Genomic DNA, 17,280 nt, shown 5'->3' on the forward strand with positions numbered 1-17,280 from the left:
TTCTAACAGAAACACCCAAAGGAAATTTCTTTGCAAAAATATCAAAAGACAGTGTGTCCCTTTTTCAATCAACTCTGCCCAAAAAATGTACAAAACCTGGAAGGACATGAAAAACTACTGTAAGTTTGTGGTGGGTTTTTTGTAAATGAAAATTCATGTATAAAATAGTCATGTTTTTCTGTACTTACTTTTAAGCAGCCTCCCAGGACCAGTTGAATTAATCTTAGTGGCATAAATAGACTTATAGAGAGAAGAGGTTTGTGTTGTATTGCCATGGTATTAAGCAGCTGGAGAAGGCTGGATATTTCTAGTACAGAGAGTATTAGAAGTGCAGTGTTCAGTGGACCACAGGCAAGTGGTCCACGAATCAGGCAAATTGTCCCAAACATCTGTAGATAAATCTTTCCTGCTTTATAGCTCCTTTTGCCACATGTTCCTGCCCCTGTGCCTGCTCTGGCTGTCACTGAGCTACCTCATGGGCACTAAAGCCATCAAAGTATACCTGCCAAGACAGCAGACTGGGTTTTTTTCAAGTACATGAAAGCCTCAAAACAATGTAAAGGCTTCCAAAATAAAAGAAACTGCACCATAACAAGCTGTTTTAAGTGTTCCTTTTAAAGCCTTTCCCAAAGAAAAACAGGGAAAAATATACATTCTGATGCTTCATTCTATACAGGGACATTGGAAACAAGCAAGAAAACTTTCAGAAGGGATTGACTTTGTCACTGCAAGTAAAAACCTGGATCAATTAGTGAGGACAATAGATCTCTTTGGTCTTGGTAAGGTGATAACAGGAGACATCTGAACTCTCATGTTTCAGGAGATGCTCAGTCCCTACTTGAATTACTGTTGTTTTTTCCAAAGCAGCCAGGGCCCTGCAAGTTTGACTTCATATTCTTAAAAAAGAATGTGTTTCACATAGAAACGCACCCAAATAAAGACACAGAGAGTCTTGAAAACATGGGAACAAAAGGGTTTTTAAGATATGGTAAATTAATTGCTGTGCAATTCCAAGTCTAAAAGCAGTTGCTTAATACAATCCAAGAGATACAGGTCATGGTACAGCCCTAGAGCTTAAACCATGCATGTGTGACCATACAGTTATTTCAGCTGTGAACGACAGCCAAAATATTCAGGTTCAGAATATTTAGAGTTTTTGAAGAGTAAATAAAGTATCTCAGGTTCTCACTGAGAATGTGAAACACAAATTTCCTTACTGGAGAAAACTTTCACAACTCAGGTATCCCAATATTGTCATCAAGCAAGGAAATCTTCATATGGAGAAAGGTAGAAAAAGTAATAAACTTGGACAGACATAGAAGCTAAGTGATCAAAAACACTCAGAGCCAGGGAGCTGAACAAAAACGTTACTGATGCCATACCATTTATATGCATTTAGGCAAATAGTAGAGTTTAATTTACCAGTACTTTTAGGCAATACTTTAGAAGCAGTTTTTCACTGCTGTGTTTTATATGCCTCTGAAAACTGCTAATGTTCATGCATATTAAACTGTTATCTGGTGCAAAATGCTAAAATCTTACAAGTTAAAAAAATATACTTGTTTCTATATATGTATATTTGCCTTTCAAGCTAATTCTGTCTTCTAGCAAGACTATCTAAAAGCAGCAAGAATAAGCATTCAAGATAATAGTTTTCTTTATGGATCTTCTTCTCTTAGCAGTGCAGCAGATGAAGTAACAAGGAATCTGCCCAGCAGGTGAATTTCTATGAAAGGCTTTCTGTGTCTCGGCAGCGTCTCACAGCATTGACATTCTTCCACAAAACACTTTGTATCAAGGAATCAGCATTTTTCTAGTGACAAGTCATTTAATAAAATTCCTGACGTGGTCCAAGTACAATTCCTAAACAACAGTGATGCAGTTAGGATGGTTTAAAAGGTGTGCCAGAATGTGAGTTTATTACCATCTGTAAAAAAATCTGCAGCACACACAAAGGATGGTGGCTCTCTGGAGAAAACAAGAGGTTATTGTCTTTGCAGCCTCATGATTTTGCTCCCTGCCTCAGCCTCTCATGAGGCAGAATGTTTCCTGCACATTCCAGAATCACTCTTCTAAATGGAAGCCTCATGCTTTCTAAGCTAAACAGCCTCAGCCCTGGCTGACACCCATGCCTGCTTCTAGCCTGCCATTAGTCAGCACACTATCAGACTGCCCTGTAAAAGCACGATCACATCAAAGCATGGCTTCACACCACTGGACACATCCAATACCCTCATGTGAAGAATGCATCTGTTTTGCATCTGCCCCAACCTGCTCTTATATTCCTCACTGCTTAGCAAATAAAGCCTCCTGCAACACAAAGTACACTCCAGACTGATGCTCAACATATTACCTCTGTGGTGAAAAGACTTAGCAGGCTGTCAAATAAATTCTTCTTAGGACACCATCGTAAATTTCCATTAAGCAATAGGAAATAAAATATTTTATAATGTATTTCCAAACACATGGTGATTTGTCCTCTGAGTGCCCCAAGAATGTTTACAAACTGCTGTGCAGGCAGGACAGTAAAGCAGCTCTGGTTAAAAGGTCAGTTTAAGGGTTTAGGGCAATAATGGCCCAGTTTATAGAAGTGAGGAAGCAGAGGCCATAGAAAGGTAAGGGCTGAAAATGAAGCATAATAAAAACTACAATTTCACTCAGTTGTTCTACAGGAATGAACAACATCACCCACTCCACTTTCCCCTGCTGCCCAGAAGGCCCTTGTTACAGCTGCAGTTTATAAGGTTGATCACTTGAAGGTAGAAAATTTTCCTTTATATGAGCAAGTATGCAAACTACTCAGCTAAGTTTGGACAATAAATAAACTGACCTGAATACTTCAGGAAAATTAAAAAAAAAAATCATTGGAAAGAGAGGATCTCAATTCATAAAGGGATGATGGATTTTTTTTATTAAGTGAATAACAGAAATCTGAGACTTTCTGTTCCAGCTCTGTCACAGGCCCTTTTGTGACCCTGACCTGTGGTCTGAATGCATTTCTCTTGAAGTCAACACGAGTTTTATAACTGTCTTTACAAGAATCAGCATGATTTAAGAAATTTCAGCAGCACTTGTTGACCTCATATCCATCATGGAGCAGCACGATGCAGACGCACAGCACTGAAGCTGTGCTCGTGGCATTCAGCTGGTGCAGCCTGGCCCCTTCCCATGCAGAGATCCCAGCTGGGGATGAAAAGAGCGTTACCCAGTGCCGTGCTGTGCCCGTGCTAGTAATCTCTCCCTCTCAGCCTGTCTACACAAGAGACATCTTGACATTATAACAAAGAGACTAAATGAAAGACAGACACTTGACGAGTGGACCTGGCAGCTGGCCATTCCACAGGAGTCAGTGCAATAAACAGCAGTGCAAACTCACACATAGTCTAAATCATCATTGCAGAAGTTTATCTCATTTTCTTTCCTTCTGTAGGAATTGCCCTTTGTTACTGTGAGTGTGGGAACACCAAAATCACCAATATTTTACCTAACTGACTTAATTTACATTACAACACATTTGACCTGATTGAACTGAACAGCTTTTTGACCTTAATGCTGCCTGATTTAGATTTATTTTAGAAGGGATACCTTCCAAATGAAAAAAAATACTCCAAGTTGAAGGAAAACATTTTTAATTTAAGTCCAATACAGCCTAGAACAAGGGTTTGAAAATCATGATTTTCACTACTGTCCAAGCTGCCAGCCTGCAATGTCCTCCTTCTGTCCCCTAGAACCCCCAAATGCCACCCCAAATTCTAGCCCCCCCCAAAATCCCCCCTGTGTCACCCCCCCTTCCTTTTCCATCAGAATTTGGGTTTTGGGGGAGTTCTTGTGGGGGTCCTCAAGGTCAAGGAGGACAAAAACAAGGTCCCCATCCCCAAACCCCACTGGGACCCCCAAATCCCACCCTGCAACCCTCTAATTCCCTGGGATTCCCCCCCAGTATTACCTTCCCAAGCTTTTTTTAAATATTAGAATTGTGGTTGAAGTGTCTTAGGTGAGTTTTGGGGAGATTGAGGGGGTTGGGGGGGTCCTGGAGGGATTTTGGATGGTCCTGGATGGATTTTGGGGGGGGTTCTGAATAGATTTTGGGAGTTCTGGGAAAAAAAAAAAAAAAAAGGCAAAAATCAATAATAGGCAGCAAAATGACCCTGGAATTTGCAGAAAATTTGTGCAGCATAGGGACCTCTGGCTTCAAGTAAGATGTTCAGCAAATCTGAAAAATATATTGCCCAATGCATCAAATGCAGCTGAATATTCATTAGACAATATCAATGGGTATTTATCAATTTATCCTGTTCAAATGACACTCCTGGCTTCATATACGATTGTATGATAATAAAGAACTGGGTCATGAAAGCTTTACTGGAAACTAAAACATTGAATAAAATATATCATATTTATGAATGTTTTCCAGGATTTCATACTTGCTCCTGCTCCAGAGATAATGCTATTTTCTGTTTTGCAGGCCAAATTCTAGGAAGCTTTTTTTTCCCAGCTTGTTTTTAATAATACTTTTTGTATGAGAGTTGAGTTCATGACCCTCTTGGCTGGTAGGAAGGGGCTGTCCTGTCAACAGTCCTTCACCTCCCTCTCTGCCAGAGTGATGTGTGTGAGAGCGTGCTCCGCTCCCCTCCTGCCTGGGAACCAGAGCAGGGACAAGAACTGGGACCCCGACATCTCTCCCTGTTCCCCCTGCCCCTTTCCTTCCCTCCCAAGAGAGCCTGAGGCACTGTCTTCTCACACTTAGCTGGGAGGGAGGAAAGGGTAGAGCTCCAGCAGCAGATAAAGGCACAGGGGACCTGAAGCATGGCAAGTGCTGGTTCTAAGGTCTCTCTGACTAATGGGGCTGCCTGGCCCTCTTGTGGGAAGGCAGAATGTCCCATTAGAGCAAGGCTGTGACATTGAGAGCAGAAGGCAGGCCTTCTCCTTCCCTACATCCTCATGGTGAAAACCCTCCCCTTCATCCCCTCTGAAAACCTGCTCACGGCAACCACAGGCACTTGAATCCTGTGAATTACTCAGTTGCTCTCCGTGAGAGACATGCCCTTGATGGCTGACAGAAAATATGACAAGAAATGGCTTTTTGAGTTAGGAATTGTTCCCGACCTCCCCCGTACAGCAGCAAGTGCCGCAGACAGGGAGCCATTTGTAGCTGTCACAATGTGTCCTGCCATTATTGCAACATTAAACCTGAATTATGGAGCTGCAAAAAGGTGGTGAGTTTTGAAAGCGTGAAGATAATCTTACCCTGCCATACATTTACACACTTCCCAAGACTCCAGGTAAACACTGAAATGTAACCTGGTTGTTTGTTTCACAGTCCTGAATGGCTTTGTGCCAAATAGCAAGGCTACTAGGAAATCTTTTCTGAGAAATTTTCAAAAGCTTTCTAAAAAAAACACAGTGCTTCCCAATTGTAGAGGGTATATCTAAAAATGCAGCAAGAGTCTCTGCAAAATGAGGACTCAAAATAAATCTATAGTCTTTCAGGAAGCTTAGTAGAAAAGAAGTCTTTTTCTATCCCAGGAAAAAACATCTTTTAAAGAGGGCTTTGTTGGTTTCATTTGGTTTGGTTAGGTTGGGGTTTTTCCCCTACTTTTTGCATTATTTTTTAAGGAATCTGGAAATAATCTTTTCAACAAAAAATAATTTTAATTTATGGATTTGATACTGTGATTTGAAATATCTTGTATTTCATGAACACATTTTGCTTTCATCAGATACAGACATTTGTCATTATAGAACACTTACCATTTAATAAAAAATAATTTCAAGGAAAAATTTGGTTCTGACGGTTTCCAAGCTTAAATTCCCCTCTGGAATTTTGACTGCTATTTGAAAAGAGTTACCGTACTTCTACTTATATACAGCCACAAGAATTTCTAATAAGAAATATTTTCTAAGAATTCAGTAAAAAGACATTCTCCGGGTAGAAAATCTATCACAACTTACATTAAAGTATTGTAGCCTGACTTTACAGTTTATCTATCACAATTTTTCAAGAGAAACTCACAGCTAAATAAATTATGCTCAAGAGAATGGAAGTCATCTGGGTAGGCAATGGATTAGTGATGGCAGATAATTGATCTGGCTAAGCAATGGATTATAGATAATGATATTCACAATATTCAAAAATAATCCACAACAAAGTAAAACACTGATATTTTAATGATAGATAGCTAACACCCAGATCAAAGCTAATAAAATTTACTTTTACAAATTAATTATCTGAAAACTTTAGCAGTAAATTATCTGTAGATATGCTGTGATATTTTTGTAGTGTTTAATGACTACATTTTAGCCAGGGGTTTATTCACAAACTGGTGAACAAGAACTCATTATTTATGACTGCCCCTGTGAATCACACAGGACAATTTCTGTTCCAGAACTGGGTGACCGGCACTCTGAGATTATGTAAATAATATTAAAGTAGGAAAATGGGATTCTCCTTTTTTTTACAAACTATGTTCAGTGAACATAACAGCACCAAAATAAAAAAAAGCTTTTAAAAGACTATCCTGAGAGGACATTTTTGCACAAATATTTCTGTAACAAGCTATTTCATTTTCCTGATACTTCTGTTTATATATATATTCCTAAATAAAATCTCACACTCCAAAGTTGTGCAGGCACACAAATAAGATGCCAGAGGAAAATAAGCTTTTTTGACAAGAATATATACAAACATTATTTGGCAACAGTTACACCCAGCTGAGCCTTACACACCTCAGCTGCCACACACACACAAGGAAGTGCATCAAAACCATTTTAGAGGCAATTACAGCAGGAAGAAGGAGTGAAGAGAAAGGTGTGTATGATATACATACAGTGAAAAAAAATAAAAAAGAAACACTGCAAAACCACTTCAAGATGACTTTCATATTCTCTGGAAAGAAAATTCTCTCTCCAGACTGCAAGTTCAACATTTTGAAGTTCCAAGGTGGTGGAAACTTAGGCCTGCAGGGAAATTCCTGGCACAATCTTCCCATGGCAGGGAATTGTTTTTCTGACAAGAAGCAAGAAGTGATGAAAGATGTTCTTAGGCCCTGAATTAGTTTTGGTTTCCTCACTACTGTCAGACACTGAAATTAAAATAAAATGCTACCAAGGTCTAAGAAAAAGGAAGATGCAAAGATTTTTTATAATAAAACTAGATATAGGAATTATATTTGTGTTTAACTCTTGTTTATCATATGCTTTTATATGCTTAAACTAGCTTCTACTTGTGCAAACCCATGGAATCATAGAATCATTGAGGCTAGAAAAGATCTTTAAAATCATTAAGTCCACCATTAACCTGGAACTTTCAATTCCACCTCTAAGCAATGTGTCTTAGCACCACCATAGTACTAACATGCAAAAAATACACTCTTTAGACAGCTGAAGAAAACCTCTAAGTCTCAAGATCTTTGCAGAAGTTGTAGCTCTGTGTCAAAAATCCTTGTCTCCAAACTATTCAAACATTATCTGAACCTATGTGAAAAGGCAGCAAGAGGTTAACTAGGATCCCAGCAATATACAGATGACTTCAAGGAATATCTCCTTTAAATCAGTAACTAACATGACCCCCCAGCACTCATGACTGCACAAAGCCAGCAGCTGTTTGGGCCATGGAGAAGACAGGAGAGAATGGAAGTCCACGAGGAGCTTCCTTCCTTTATGACTCTAGGATCACTGTGTCATCACAGGGTAATGGAAAAATTCAGGCTGGAAGGGACTGCACAGGGTCTCTAACCCAAGTGAAAGCTGGGTCACTGATCTTGACAGACCATAAACCAGCTCACAGCTGGCACCACTTTGAGACCCTTATGTACCACTGTCCCCAAGAAATTGCCTGGTAGATTGTACCCCATCCTATCAGACTCTGACCCTATCAGTCTGACCATGGTGACCCATGACTTTGTGGACACCTGAACAGGTCAGACACATCTGAGGATTTCAGTGAGTGCCAAAAGCAATGCTCTACTTCCTTCAAAACTGCCCCCAGGTCTATCACCCTGCATTCTCTTTGTTTAAGGCAGAGGACAGACAGTAGCTACCCCAGAGCCTTCCTTCTTCTCCATGCCTAGGGTTTTGTATAAAGGCAGTTCTGTACTGCCCTGCTGAGACTATTTATAAATGAAGGGATGTAGCACAGTTAGGTGCCAGCTCTGCACCTAGATTAGAAGAATTATTGTCTTCTGACGCAAAACCAAGGCACTACCCCTCATGGAATTCTTTATGCAAGTAATCATATCCAGCCACATATGCTTAAGCAAAACATAGGACAAAGGAGGTGAAAGCAAAATGAAACCACAAAACTGTACACTGATCATCCGGTGTCACTTGCTGACAGAAGAATAAATAAGAAACTGGAAAATTTCATTAGTTCAGCTTGCAATACTGAAGAGGAGTTCATATAAAAAAAGAACATGGGAACATGCATAACACCACACCATCATTTTTACATTTTATTTGAAGAACAAAATCATACCTGACAATTTACACTTGGCCTGTTGTCACTCTTTTCCTGCATCCTCAATGTCTTCTGAATTATGGACTGTATTTCTCACAGAAAATTGTTTTTATCTTTCTTCCTTTGAAATCCTGTCACTGCTTTAAAACTGAGAATTACTGGAAAATATCAGCATGCTCACTTAGAAAAAGCTGATGGTCTTCCATTTCAGGTGAGAGCACCGAATAAGGCATTCCCGGATTTTAAATAACATTAGTAATTATGCTTTTGTTTTCTAGTTAAATATAGTTTCTGCTGCTTCCTCTACTCCCTGTAAGAAACTGATATTTTTCTCTAGTGAACCAAATATTGTCTGGCTGTCTCTGATTTTTTATCCTATCCTTTTTGGAGAGATTTTCCCACCTGATAAAAACTTCACTTAAAATTGAGGGGGGAGTTTATAGATAGCATCTGCAGTATGTAAGCCCCAAAAATGCAGCGTGGAAATTGGGAGCAGGAAGACAGAAGCACAAGCATAAAAGGGGTGGGGGTTTTTTCTGTTTTCTGTAAATATATAACAACTCCTTTATGGTACCCCAACAACTGCCAGAGGACCCCATAGACCTCATCTACAAAGGATCTCTGTCTTACATTTCTTCTGTAGGGGGCAAATGATCTGTCAGGTTATCCATACTCTCAATTTCTAAACAGAGTTGATTGGGTTCATATAACAGAAAAATAACTCTAACTTGCAGCGCTAACTTATGATTTAGGACAAGGGGAATTATTTTTTTTCTCCATTGCGAACTTGACTGTACAATCTTCAGTAAGTTGCCTCACCTTCCTGTGCTACCATTTCTCATCTGTAAAGTCAGGACAATAGCATTTTCCAGGTATACTGTGAGGAAAAATACATTAAAGACTGGGAGATTGCCCCGGTAGTACAGCGGTTGGAACATAAAGGAGCCAAAATAGAGTTTTGCTATTGAAGGTTGTCATTAAAATACTGAGTAGTGCTCCTTATTAGAGCTGGCTGGAACACTTCCCATCAAATACATACCGATTTCATCATTTGGCTTTCATCAGAGCCAAAAGCTTTTTTAAAAATCTCAGTTTTGACAATGTTTTTGAAGGAAAGGTTTCTTTGATGAGTGCTGGACACCTCAGTTATTTCCAGAGACAGGGGTCATGCTTTTCAAAGCATCTAAGAGGTTTATCTTTGACCCTATGAAGAAGAAAAGGTTGAAACCTAAAAGGCTACTATGCTACACAATCACCATTGTCCAGCCGGTCCTGCCACTCCTGACTCAGAACACAATGGGGAGAAGAACTCCTGTGCAAAGCAAAGAGAGTGCCTCTTCCAAAAAGGCCATGGAAATGAAACTGTTGGGCAGGGTTTTCAGCAACTGCCAGCTAATCCATTCAGAGTCAGCCAAAGTGCTTGGTCTGACCTACCAACTTTGGCATAAGTATGAGCTGCAGCCTGATTATTCAAACCATGATTATTTAAACCTGTAGGTACATGCAGTTGCCCTCCATCTACATTTTTCTATTTTTTTCCCCAATCCCACATCAAGGATATACAATTCCATTTACATAACATTGGGGCAGTTTGATCCAGGGGAAGTTTTGCAGCTTTTTTTTCAGTTCCTATATGCACACTTTGAAGAAGTGTCCCTCATGCCCAGCAGCTCAATAGTTCAAGCAATGCCATTGCCTCTGCAAATTTTTCTTTCTTTTGTTGTTTTTTTTTTTCTTTTTAAGGAACTAGCACTAATTTAAGTGTAACCTGATTTAAAGCACATCTATATTGGTACTAGCTATAGCAGGGAGCATACGGATGGATGTGATGGTTTCATTGTCTAGCTTAATATACAACAGGCATTACTGTAGAATAAAAAAAAAATAAAATAAATAAAAAGAAATTTTTTTAATCCCCAGAAAAATATCTCATGACCTTCCTACCCCCTACAAATGCCTTCAGGTTTCTCTCTAGTTGTGCCCTGCTTGGACTGAGACAGGCGAAAACCCCTCTGTGCAGAAGCGGGGGAAGGAGGGCGAGTGCAGGACTGAAGGGTTCAGGCTCCACCTAGTGGGAACAGCCTCCCTTCCCTTGTAAAATCCGCTCCTGGGTGGGCAGACTGTGCTCCTACACACGGCTGAGGGCTGGCAATCACCCCCAGGAAGGACAGCTGGAAGGACAGATCCCTGTTTCGAAGCTGTGCTCCTCCCGGGCAGACCCGATGGCACAGCTCCTGCACCCAGCATCCCGGTGATGCTCAGCATCCTGGGCTATCCCTGCATCCCCGCTGATGAGCCGGTCTCTCAGCACACTGAGCCACTGGGCTGGAGGGAAAGGGCACAATTTGATCCAAACTGTTTGCTGGGATCTGCACATCCCCCAGAGGACCAAAAATGACTCTCTACTTCCAAAGCATTACAGGGTAGAGTGATTCTTCATAAGCAAATGTGGACTTTCCCTCCAATGTTCAATCTCTGTCTCCTTTCTCCCTGAGGCAGCAACTCAAAGAAAATGACCCTCAAAGGGTATGATTTTCTGCTTCACACAAAGCTTGTTATCCTGGGGCTGCTTTTTCTGTTTCCTCTCTTCTATTCTCTTTCTCCCCTCCCCTCTCCAGAACAAAAAAGATCATACATCTCATCAGGATCTGTCTTCATGGGAGATTCTTTTTTTTCCTTCTTTTGACAACTTTCTTTTTATAAGGAGAAAAAGTGTATTTCTTTTTTTTTCAATATAATTGTATTCTGCTTTGAGTACTTTGATATAGTAACGACTGTCATGAAGTAGATACGCTGCTTGCTGTTTTACGAAAAAGACTTTTAATCTGAAGTACTAATCATTTAGTCTCATGACTTTTCCCATCTGTTACAAGCTTCTTGTTTTTGGTGGGAGAGGGTTAATTCTGGACATTTATTTTGTGGGCAAAGTTTCAGATTAATTATCTCTAGTGGAAAAAATCTGTGCCTAGCACGTTAAAAATAGCCCTTCCTGAATTCATTTTTCTTTTTAAGGAATTTTAAAGTCCTTCATTTCTGCCTCTGTAGAAAGTAATTTTTTGTAATTATGATCTAAGGATAGGAGAGAGTCAAAGATTCAGGAAGATCTAACATCTTTTATTAGACTGAAATAGATAGAAAGAAGAACCAAGTCATCACATACACACACCTAACACCTGAAGGATGCCTTGCAGACCCCAGAGCAAGTCTTTTTTGCAGTGAAAATAATATAGATATTCTTTAACTCCCATTGTATTTCTTCAAACAACTGACAGCATTGCAAGGAGTGTCATAACATATTTTGTGTCTTTCTAGCTAACAGTAAACAGGAATACAAAATCAAAATCTGAACACTGGATTTTCCACAGACCATTAAGTTAGACTCCATTTTAAAAATTAAAGTTATGCAGTGAAATTTTTAAAAAGCTGTTTTCATACCCACATCCTGACAAAATTAAAGATCATGTCTGATATTGCAGAGGTCTAACAGTTCAGCTGAGTATGTGGATAGCTTCTCTGCTATCTCCCTGCATTGGTCACATCACTTAACTGTGCAAGTATGTTTGGGCTCCTCTCTGGCTCTCTTGCAACCAGAAATAAATTCCCTCAGCTTTCAGCTGGATAAAGGGTTATGTACAAATCCAGCAGAAGGGATCTAAAAAGGCAGGCAGCTCTAGGAGATGTTTGGGCTTGGATACAAGGCTGTGCTATAGATGCTTGGACACAAACAGCTTTTTGCCTGCACAGACCCAGCATAGGAGAGATGCTCTGACCCTGCAGAAGAGGGACACAGGACCAGGCAACCCAATTGCTGGCATGCAGGCATGCATGAACCAACAGCAATGACACTGTATGCTGCTAACAGTCTCACAAAGCACTCCTAGAGGCTTGCTATTTTCTCTCCTTGTTTTTGCAAGATCTGAGTTATGCTTTCTGTGTTTTTTGTTAGTGGTATTTGGTTATGTTCATAGTACTTACTGTGTTTGCTGCTGCTTGACTACTTGCATGCTGTGCCTGCTTTTGCTAAGTAATGAGGAGCTTCTTTCTTCTATGAAACCTGCTGCATTAAGTAGCCTGTCTTTCATCCCCTCCATGCTTAAACAAAAAAAGCTTGAGCTGCTAGTCTAAGGATTTTGAGACATTTAAGGCTTCATTTTCTCTCTACTGTGCTATTGTATCCCATCACATTTATCTCCTGCCAAAGAGAAGCAGGATCAGGGCCCATTGTAAGCTAGGAGAAAATAAAATTTCCAATTTAAGTTGCACCTCTGCAGGGTAAAGGGGACTAGAAAATGAATTTTGCATGGGAGAGAAAGCAAGCAGTATGCGGTAGAATTGTACCCATCAAATGAAAGATTTGCTCAGAGAGCTGGTAGATTTTGTGAGGGACAGGTTGCCCAGGAATCAGAAAACCAATCTTTCCTTCTATGCTAGCTCACAGAATTTGAAGAAAGCAGTAAGAAAGAGAAGCCACCCACAAAAGAAGAGATTTCTCTATCCTGAAGGCAGATAACGAGTTTGTTCATGGGCTCATCACAAGTTGTCTCTGCCACTCCTTCCTCCTCAGAGCAAGGGCTCCTCTCATTATTCCTTCTCCAGTGTGGGAACCCTTCCACAAGAGACAGTCCTCCTTAAACTTGACCAACGTGAGTCCTTCCCAGGGGCTGCAGCTCTTCATTAACTGTTCCAGTGCGGGTCCCTCCCACGGGGTCCCTTGGCAGTGGGAATTCAGGAACCTGTTCCTTCAGGAACAGCTGCTCCAGTGTGGGTCCCCTGTGGGGTCACAAGTCCTGCTCTAGTATGGATTTCCCTTTCCAATGGGTTGTAGATTCTGCCAGAATCCAGGACAGGCTTCCCACAGGGTCGCAGCCTCCTTTGGCCATCCACCAATTTCAGTGTGGCATTTTCAGTCTGGTCAATATCTGACTCACTGAGGATCTCTGTGGTTTTAATCATGGGCTGCAGTGGAATCTCAGCTCTGGCACCTGGAGTTCTTCCTCCTTATCCTTCTTCACTGACCTTGGTGTCTGCCGAGCTGTTTCTCACACTGTTCTCACTTCTCTCTCATGTTACAGGTTGTTGTACAGCTTTTCTGCCCTTCCCCTTCTTAACTCTATTATTCCAGAGACACTACTACCATCACTGATCACCTTGGCCTTGGCCACCAGCAGGTTCATCTTGGAGCCAGCTGGAATTGGCTCTGCTGGACACAGAGGGAGCTTCTGGCAGTTTCTCACAGAAGCTACCCCCACAGCCCCCCCACTACCAAAACCTTATCAAGTGAACACAAGACAAGTAAATATAATAATATTCTTTTTCAGGTATTGTATTTATTTATGTTTTGAAAATATTGCAGACTTTCTGTGCTAGTTTTATTTCTTTCTCATTAAAAGAACAGGTGGAAAAAATGTCAGCAGCTATTTCAAATACATAAAGTTCCACACCTGCATAAATGTCTGGACGACCTAAGGAACAGCCTGTGGGTGGTTTTGTTCTCTGTGTTGGTTTGAATCTCCTAATAAAATAAATTTTCAACAAATATAATGGTAGATGCAGAACATTATTACTGAACCTGCGCATACAGATGTTACATCTGAGGTATATTAAATAAGCTATACCACCTGATGAATGGCTTGTGCATGTACAGGCAGGAACCAGGTGAGTTAATGAAAAACTGCTATAATTAGGTGACCTTTTCCATAGTGCATGAAAGATTGAAATTTTGTTTGAATAGGTGAAGTTAAAAAAAGGTATTTCTGTCAATTCCTAAAATAGATATTCTCTTAATATATGGCACTCTGTATCGAAAGAAACAAAGTTATTTCACAAATACATAGTTTACCAAATGTTGTCAGTGAGTACTTCTGATTTTTAAGGCCATTGCCACTTACATAAGTAATTCTGATTTTATTTTTTTTTTACTGTTTCTTTACAAATCAGTGAGAACCTTAAAATATTAGGGGTTTTTTTCTGCTTATTTTTATCCAATTACCAGTGGTCTTCATCTGGATAAAAACCAAGTCAGTAGCATGTGGGAAGTGCAAGAGGACTGAGCTCACCCAGGCTCCTGGCCTCCAGTTCCCCAAGCCCTCTTTCCTCTGAGTCCTCACACTGACGCTGCTTCTGCTTTCCGGGTGTCCCACACAAATCACCTGAAGACTTATTCCCATGGCACAAATCTTTTAAATGGTATGGGCACATGAACTGTCCATGTGAAAATATTGGTGGTTTTCCCTGGGTTTCCACTATCACAGGCTGAAGGCTCTTCTATGAAACATTCTGCAGCAGAATAGAAGTTTCCATTACATCATGCATGGAACAACTTTAATATTGATCTAACGTTTTATACAAGGAAATAGTGTAATACTGCTTTATAAAAATGACTTTCAAATGCTAAATGTCAGCATTTTTAAGAAATGTGAGAACAGCTGTACCTGGTCAGAGACAAGGTCAGTCTAATTTAGCATTCTGTCTCCAAGAGTACCCAATTTCCTAAGTGCTTTGTAAAAAGTGTAAGAGGTAGGCAAGCATAGTGAGATGCTCACCGAGGTTACTCTCCCAGCCTCCAGTAATCTGCAACTCAGGAGCTTTTGGCATCAGGCTTAATGAAAAATACCAGAAAAGCAATAACATGTCAAAGTAAACCATGCACAAGCCTATTGCTTTATATATTCTCATATATAAATTGAAAACACATATAAGTCTCTCAGTCTGATCCCAAGACCCTTCAAGCAGAAATTTCTTTCAAAATTTCTTTTTAGTCTTACTAAGAGATAAATCTCTTACTAGCCAGCCCTCTTCATCTTCCTCATCAGTCCTCATCACAAATAAATTTAAACATTGAGTGACCCAGGATAAGTGGTTAAACAGCAAGGAGAAACAACATAAAATGAAGCTTTGCTGGTAATATTCTGGAAATTTAGACTCAAAGCACCTGTGTGTCAGAAGGGGCCAATGTATCCATCAGATCTTGTGCCAAAATTGTTAAAAATTACTGCTCAAGGTTAGGCATCTAGACCTAGGTGCGTAAAAGAATTGGTGAACTATAATAGCCATTGGTACTTTGCCATCAGAAGCCTCAGCCATTAAGCTGGGAAATTCTATACAATTCATGGCATGGGAGACAACCATCCAGGAATCAAATTTTTAGGAAAAAGAAAAAATTTAAAGCTTTATGCTTCAGATTGTTATCCTTAAAAACCCTTACCAGCTGCAGCCTAAATCCAGATATACCTAGAATCTATTCCTAACTTCATTTTTCACCTTAATGTACTTCAGGTCTCTGGAGTAGTTCTGAATTTGTGTGTTGTGTATTTCCAAGTACGCCTGGTTTTGATACTTGTGGTTGTCTGGGGACTTCTGAATAAGCACCTATAATGAAGAAAAAAGGCACCTTCCTGTGAGAGCTCTTATAAACAACAAGTTTATAAGAGCTTGGAGGTGCTCTTTATATGAGTTTGGAGGTGGTCTCACTACACCTCTGGAAACTGTAGCTTCTTATAGATCAGGCTCCAAAAGGAAAGTACTCAATTGGACAGGACCTCTGATCCAGCCACTGCCCTGAACCTGTTTCTCAGGGGACTGTATCTGCAGGCAAGATCCTTTTCCTAAAAATACTGGAAATGCTTCTGTCAGAATGCAGCTGTGCCTCTTTCCTTGAGCATGTACCCCATGGACGCTCTCTCAGAAACAGTCGCTAAAGTATTTCATTCAAATGAAATTAATTTTGCAGTCAATCAGAGATGGTCATTTCTTTTCACCCAAAAGCCTGGCAGAATGCTCTTGAGGAGAGGTGGCAGATTTCAGTTCTTTGTCTTTTCTCGCACTGAACGGATTTGAATTTATCATAACATTCCCACTGCAGTGACCCAGGTACCAGGCAAAAAGATATTTTGGAAAAAAAGTCCCCTCCTTTGAAGTGTGCAGCTTTGTATAAAGCACGTCAATGGCTATTGAAGCCCAGTTTGCAACCACCTCTGGCATTAGCTGTTTCATTTTTTCAAGGATGTCCTTTGGTAGCAGTGGCAGTCTGTGTAGGCTAAAGTCTGTTTACAGCCATTTGCAGGTAAAGAAGGCAGTCCGCCCTGTGTGTGTCTTTTACATTCGTTTCATGCACTTTTGTTCCTTTGCCCAGCTCTGAAATAGAAGAAGCACACCGGGAAAAGTGTGATTGAGGTTTGCCTAAGTGTTTGGATTGTTTCTTCCATTCTGTCAGAATAGTTTCAAAACAGAAAATATCTCCACTACAAGATTTGCATGAAACAATATCAACAGCAGCAAGAAAAGATAATGCTTGAGTACAAGCCTAGCTTATTCTTTTACTAATCTGTTTCTTGATACAAGTAAATCCCTGAAAGGGATCTTCTTTTTTCTTTTCCATGGCTTATGATTTATAAGAAATTGAGAAATGCATCCTCTTTTAGTGTTCCAAGATCTTTTGAAATCCATAGATAGGTATTGCTATGGTAGCATGATTAATATGCCACAGTCCAGAGTGAAGTCTATGAATATATTTTTGATATAAAAGGTGTAACTGGAGGAAAATTAGACAATAAGCTTGAAATGAGATGGCAATCTTAGTATTAAGCACTATTATAAAATAAACACTATTTGCATATAAATATAATCAAAAGTACTACCATTGTCATGAAGCAAAAGTATTTATTGCTAGCAGCAAAAATATAAATAGTTCTTGAGGTTGCAAAATAATTACATTTGAAAACACACTTTCCCCAAAGAGGGAATTTTACAAATGTCAACACCAAAGCCAAACCATGTTTGCATTATTATTCTAATGTGCCTTTCTGTTCTGTTTTGTCTCTTTCTTT

The sequence above is a fragment of the Agelaius phoeniceus genome, chromosome 3, assembly GCF_051311805.1.
Source record: "Agelaius phoeniceus isolate bAgePho1 chromosome 3, bAgePho1.hap1, whole genome shotgun sequence".
Lineage (NCBI taxonomy): Eukaryota > Metazoa > Chordata > Aves > Passeriformes > Icteridae > Agelaius > Agelaius phoeniceus.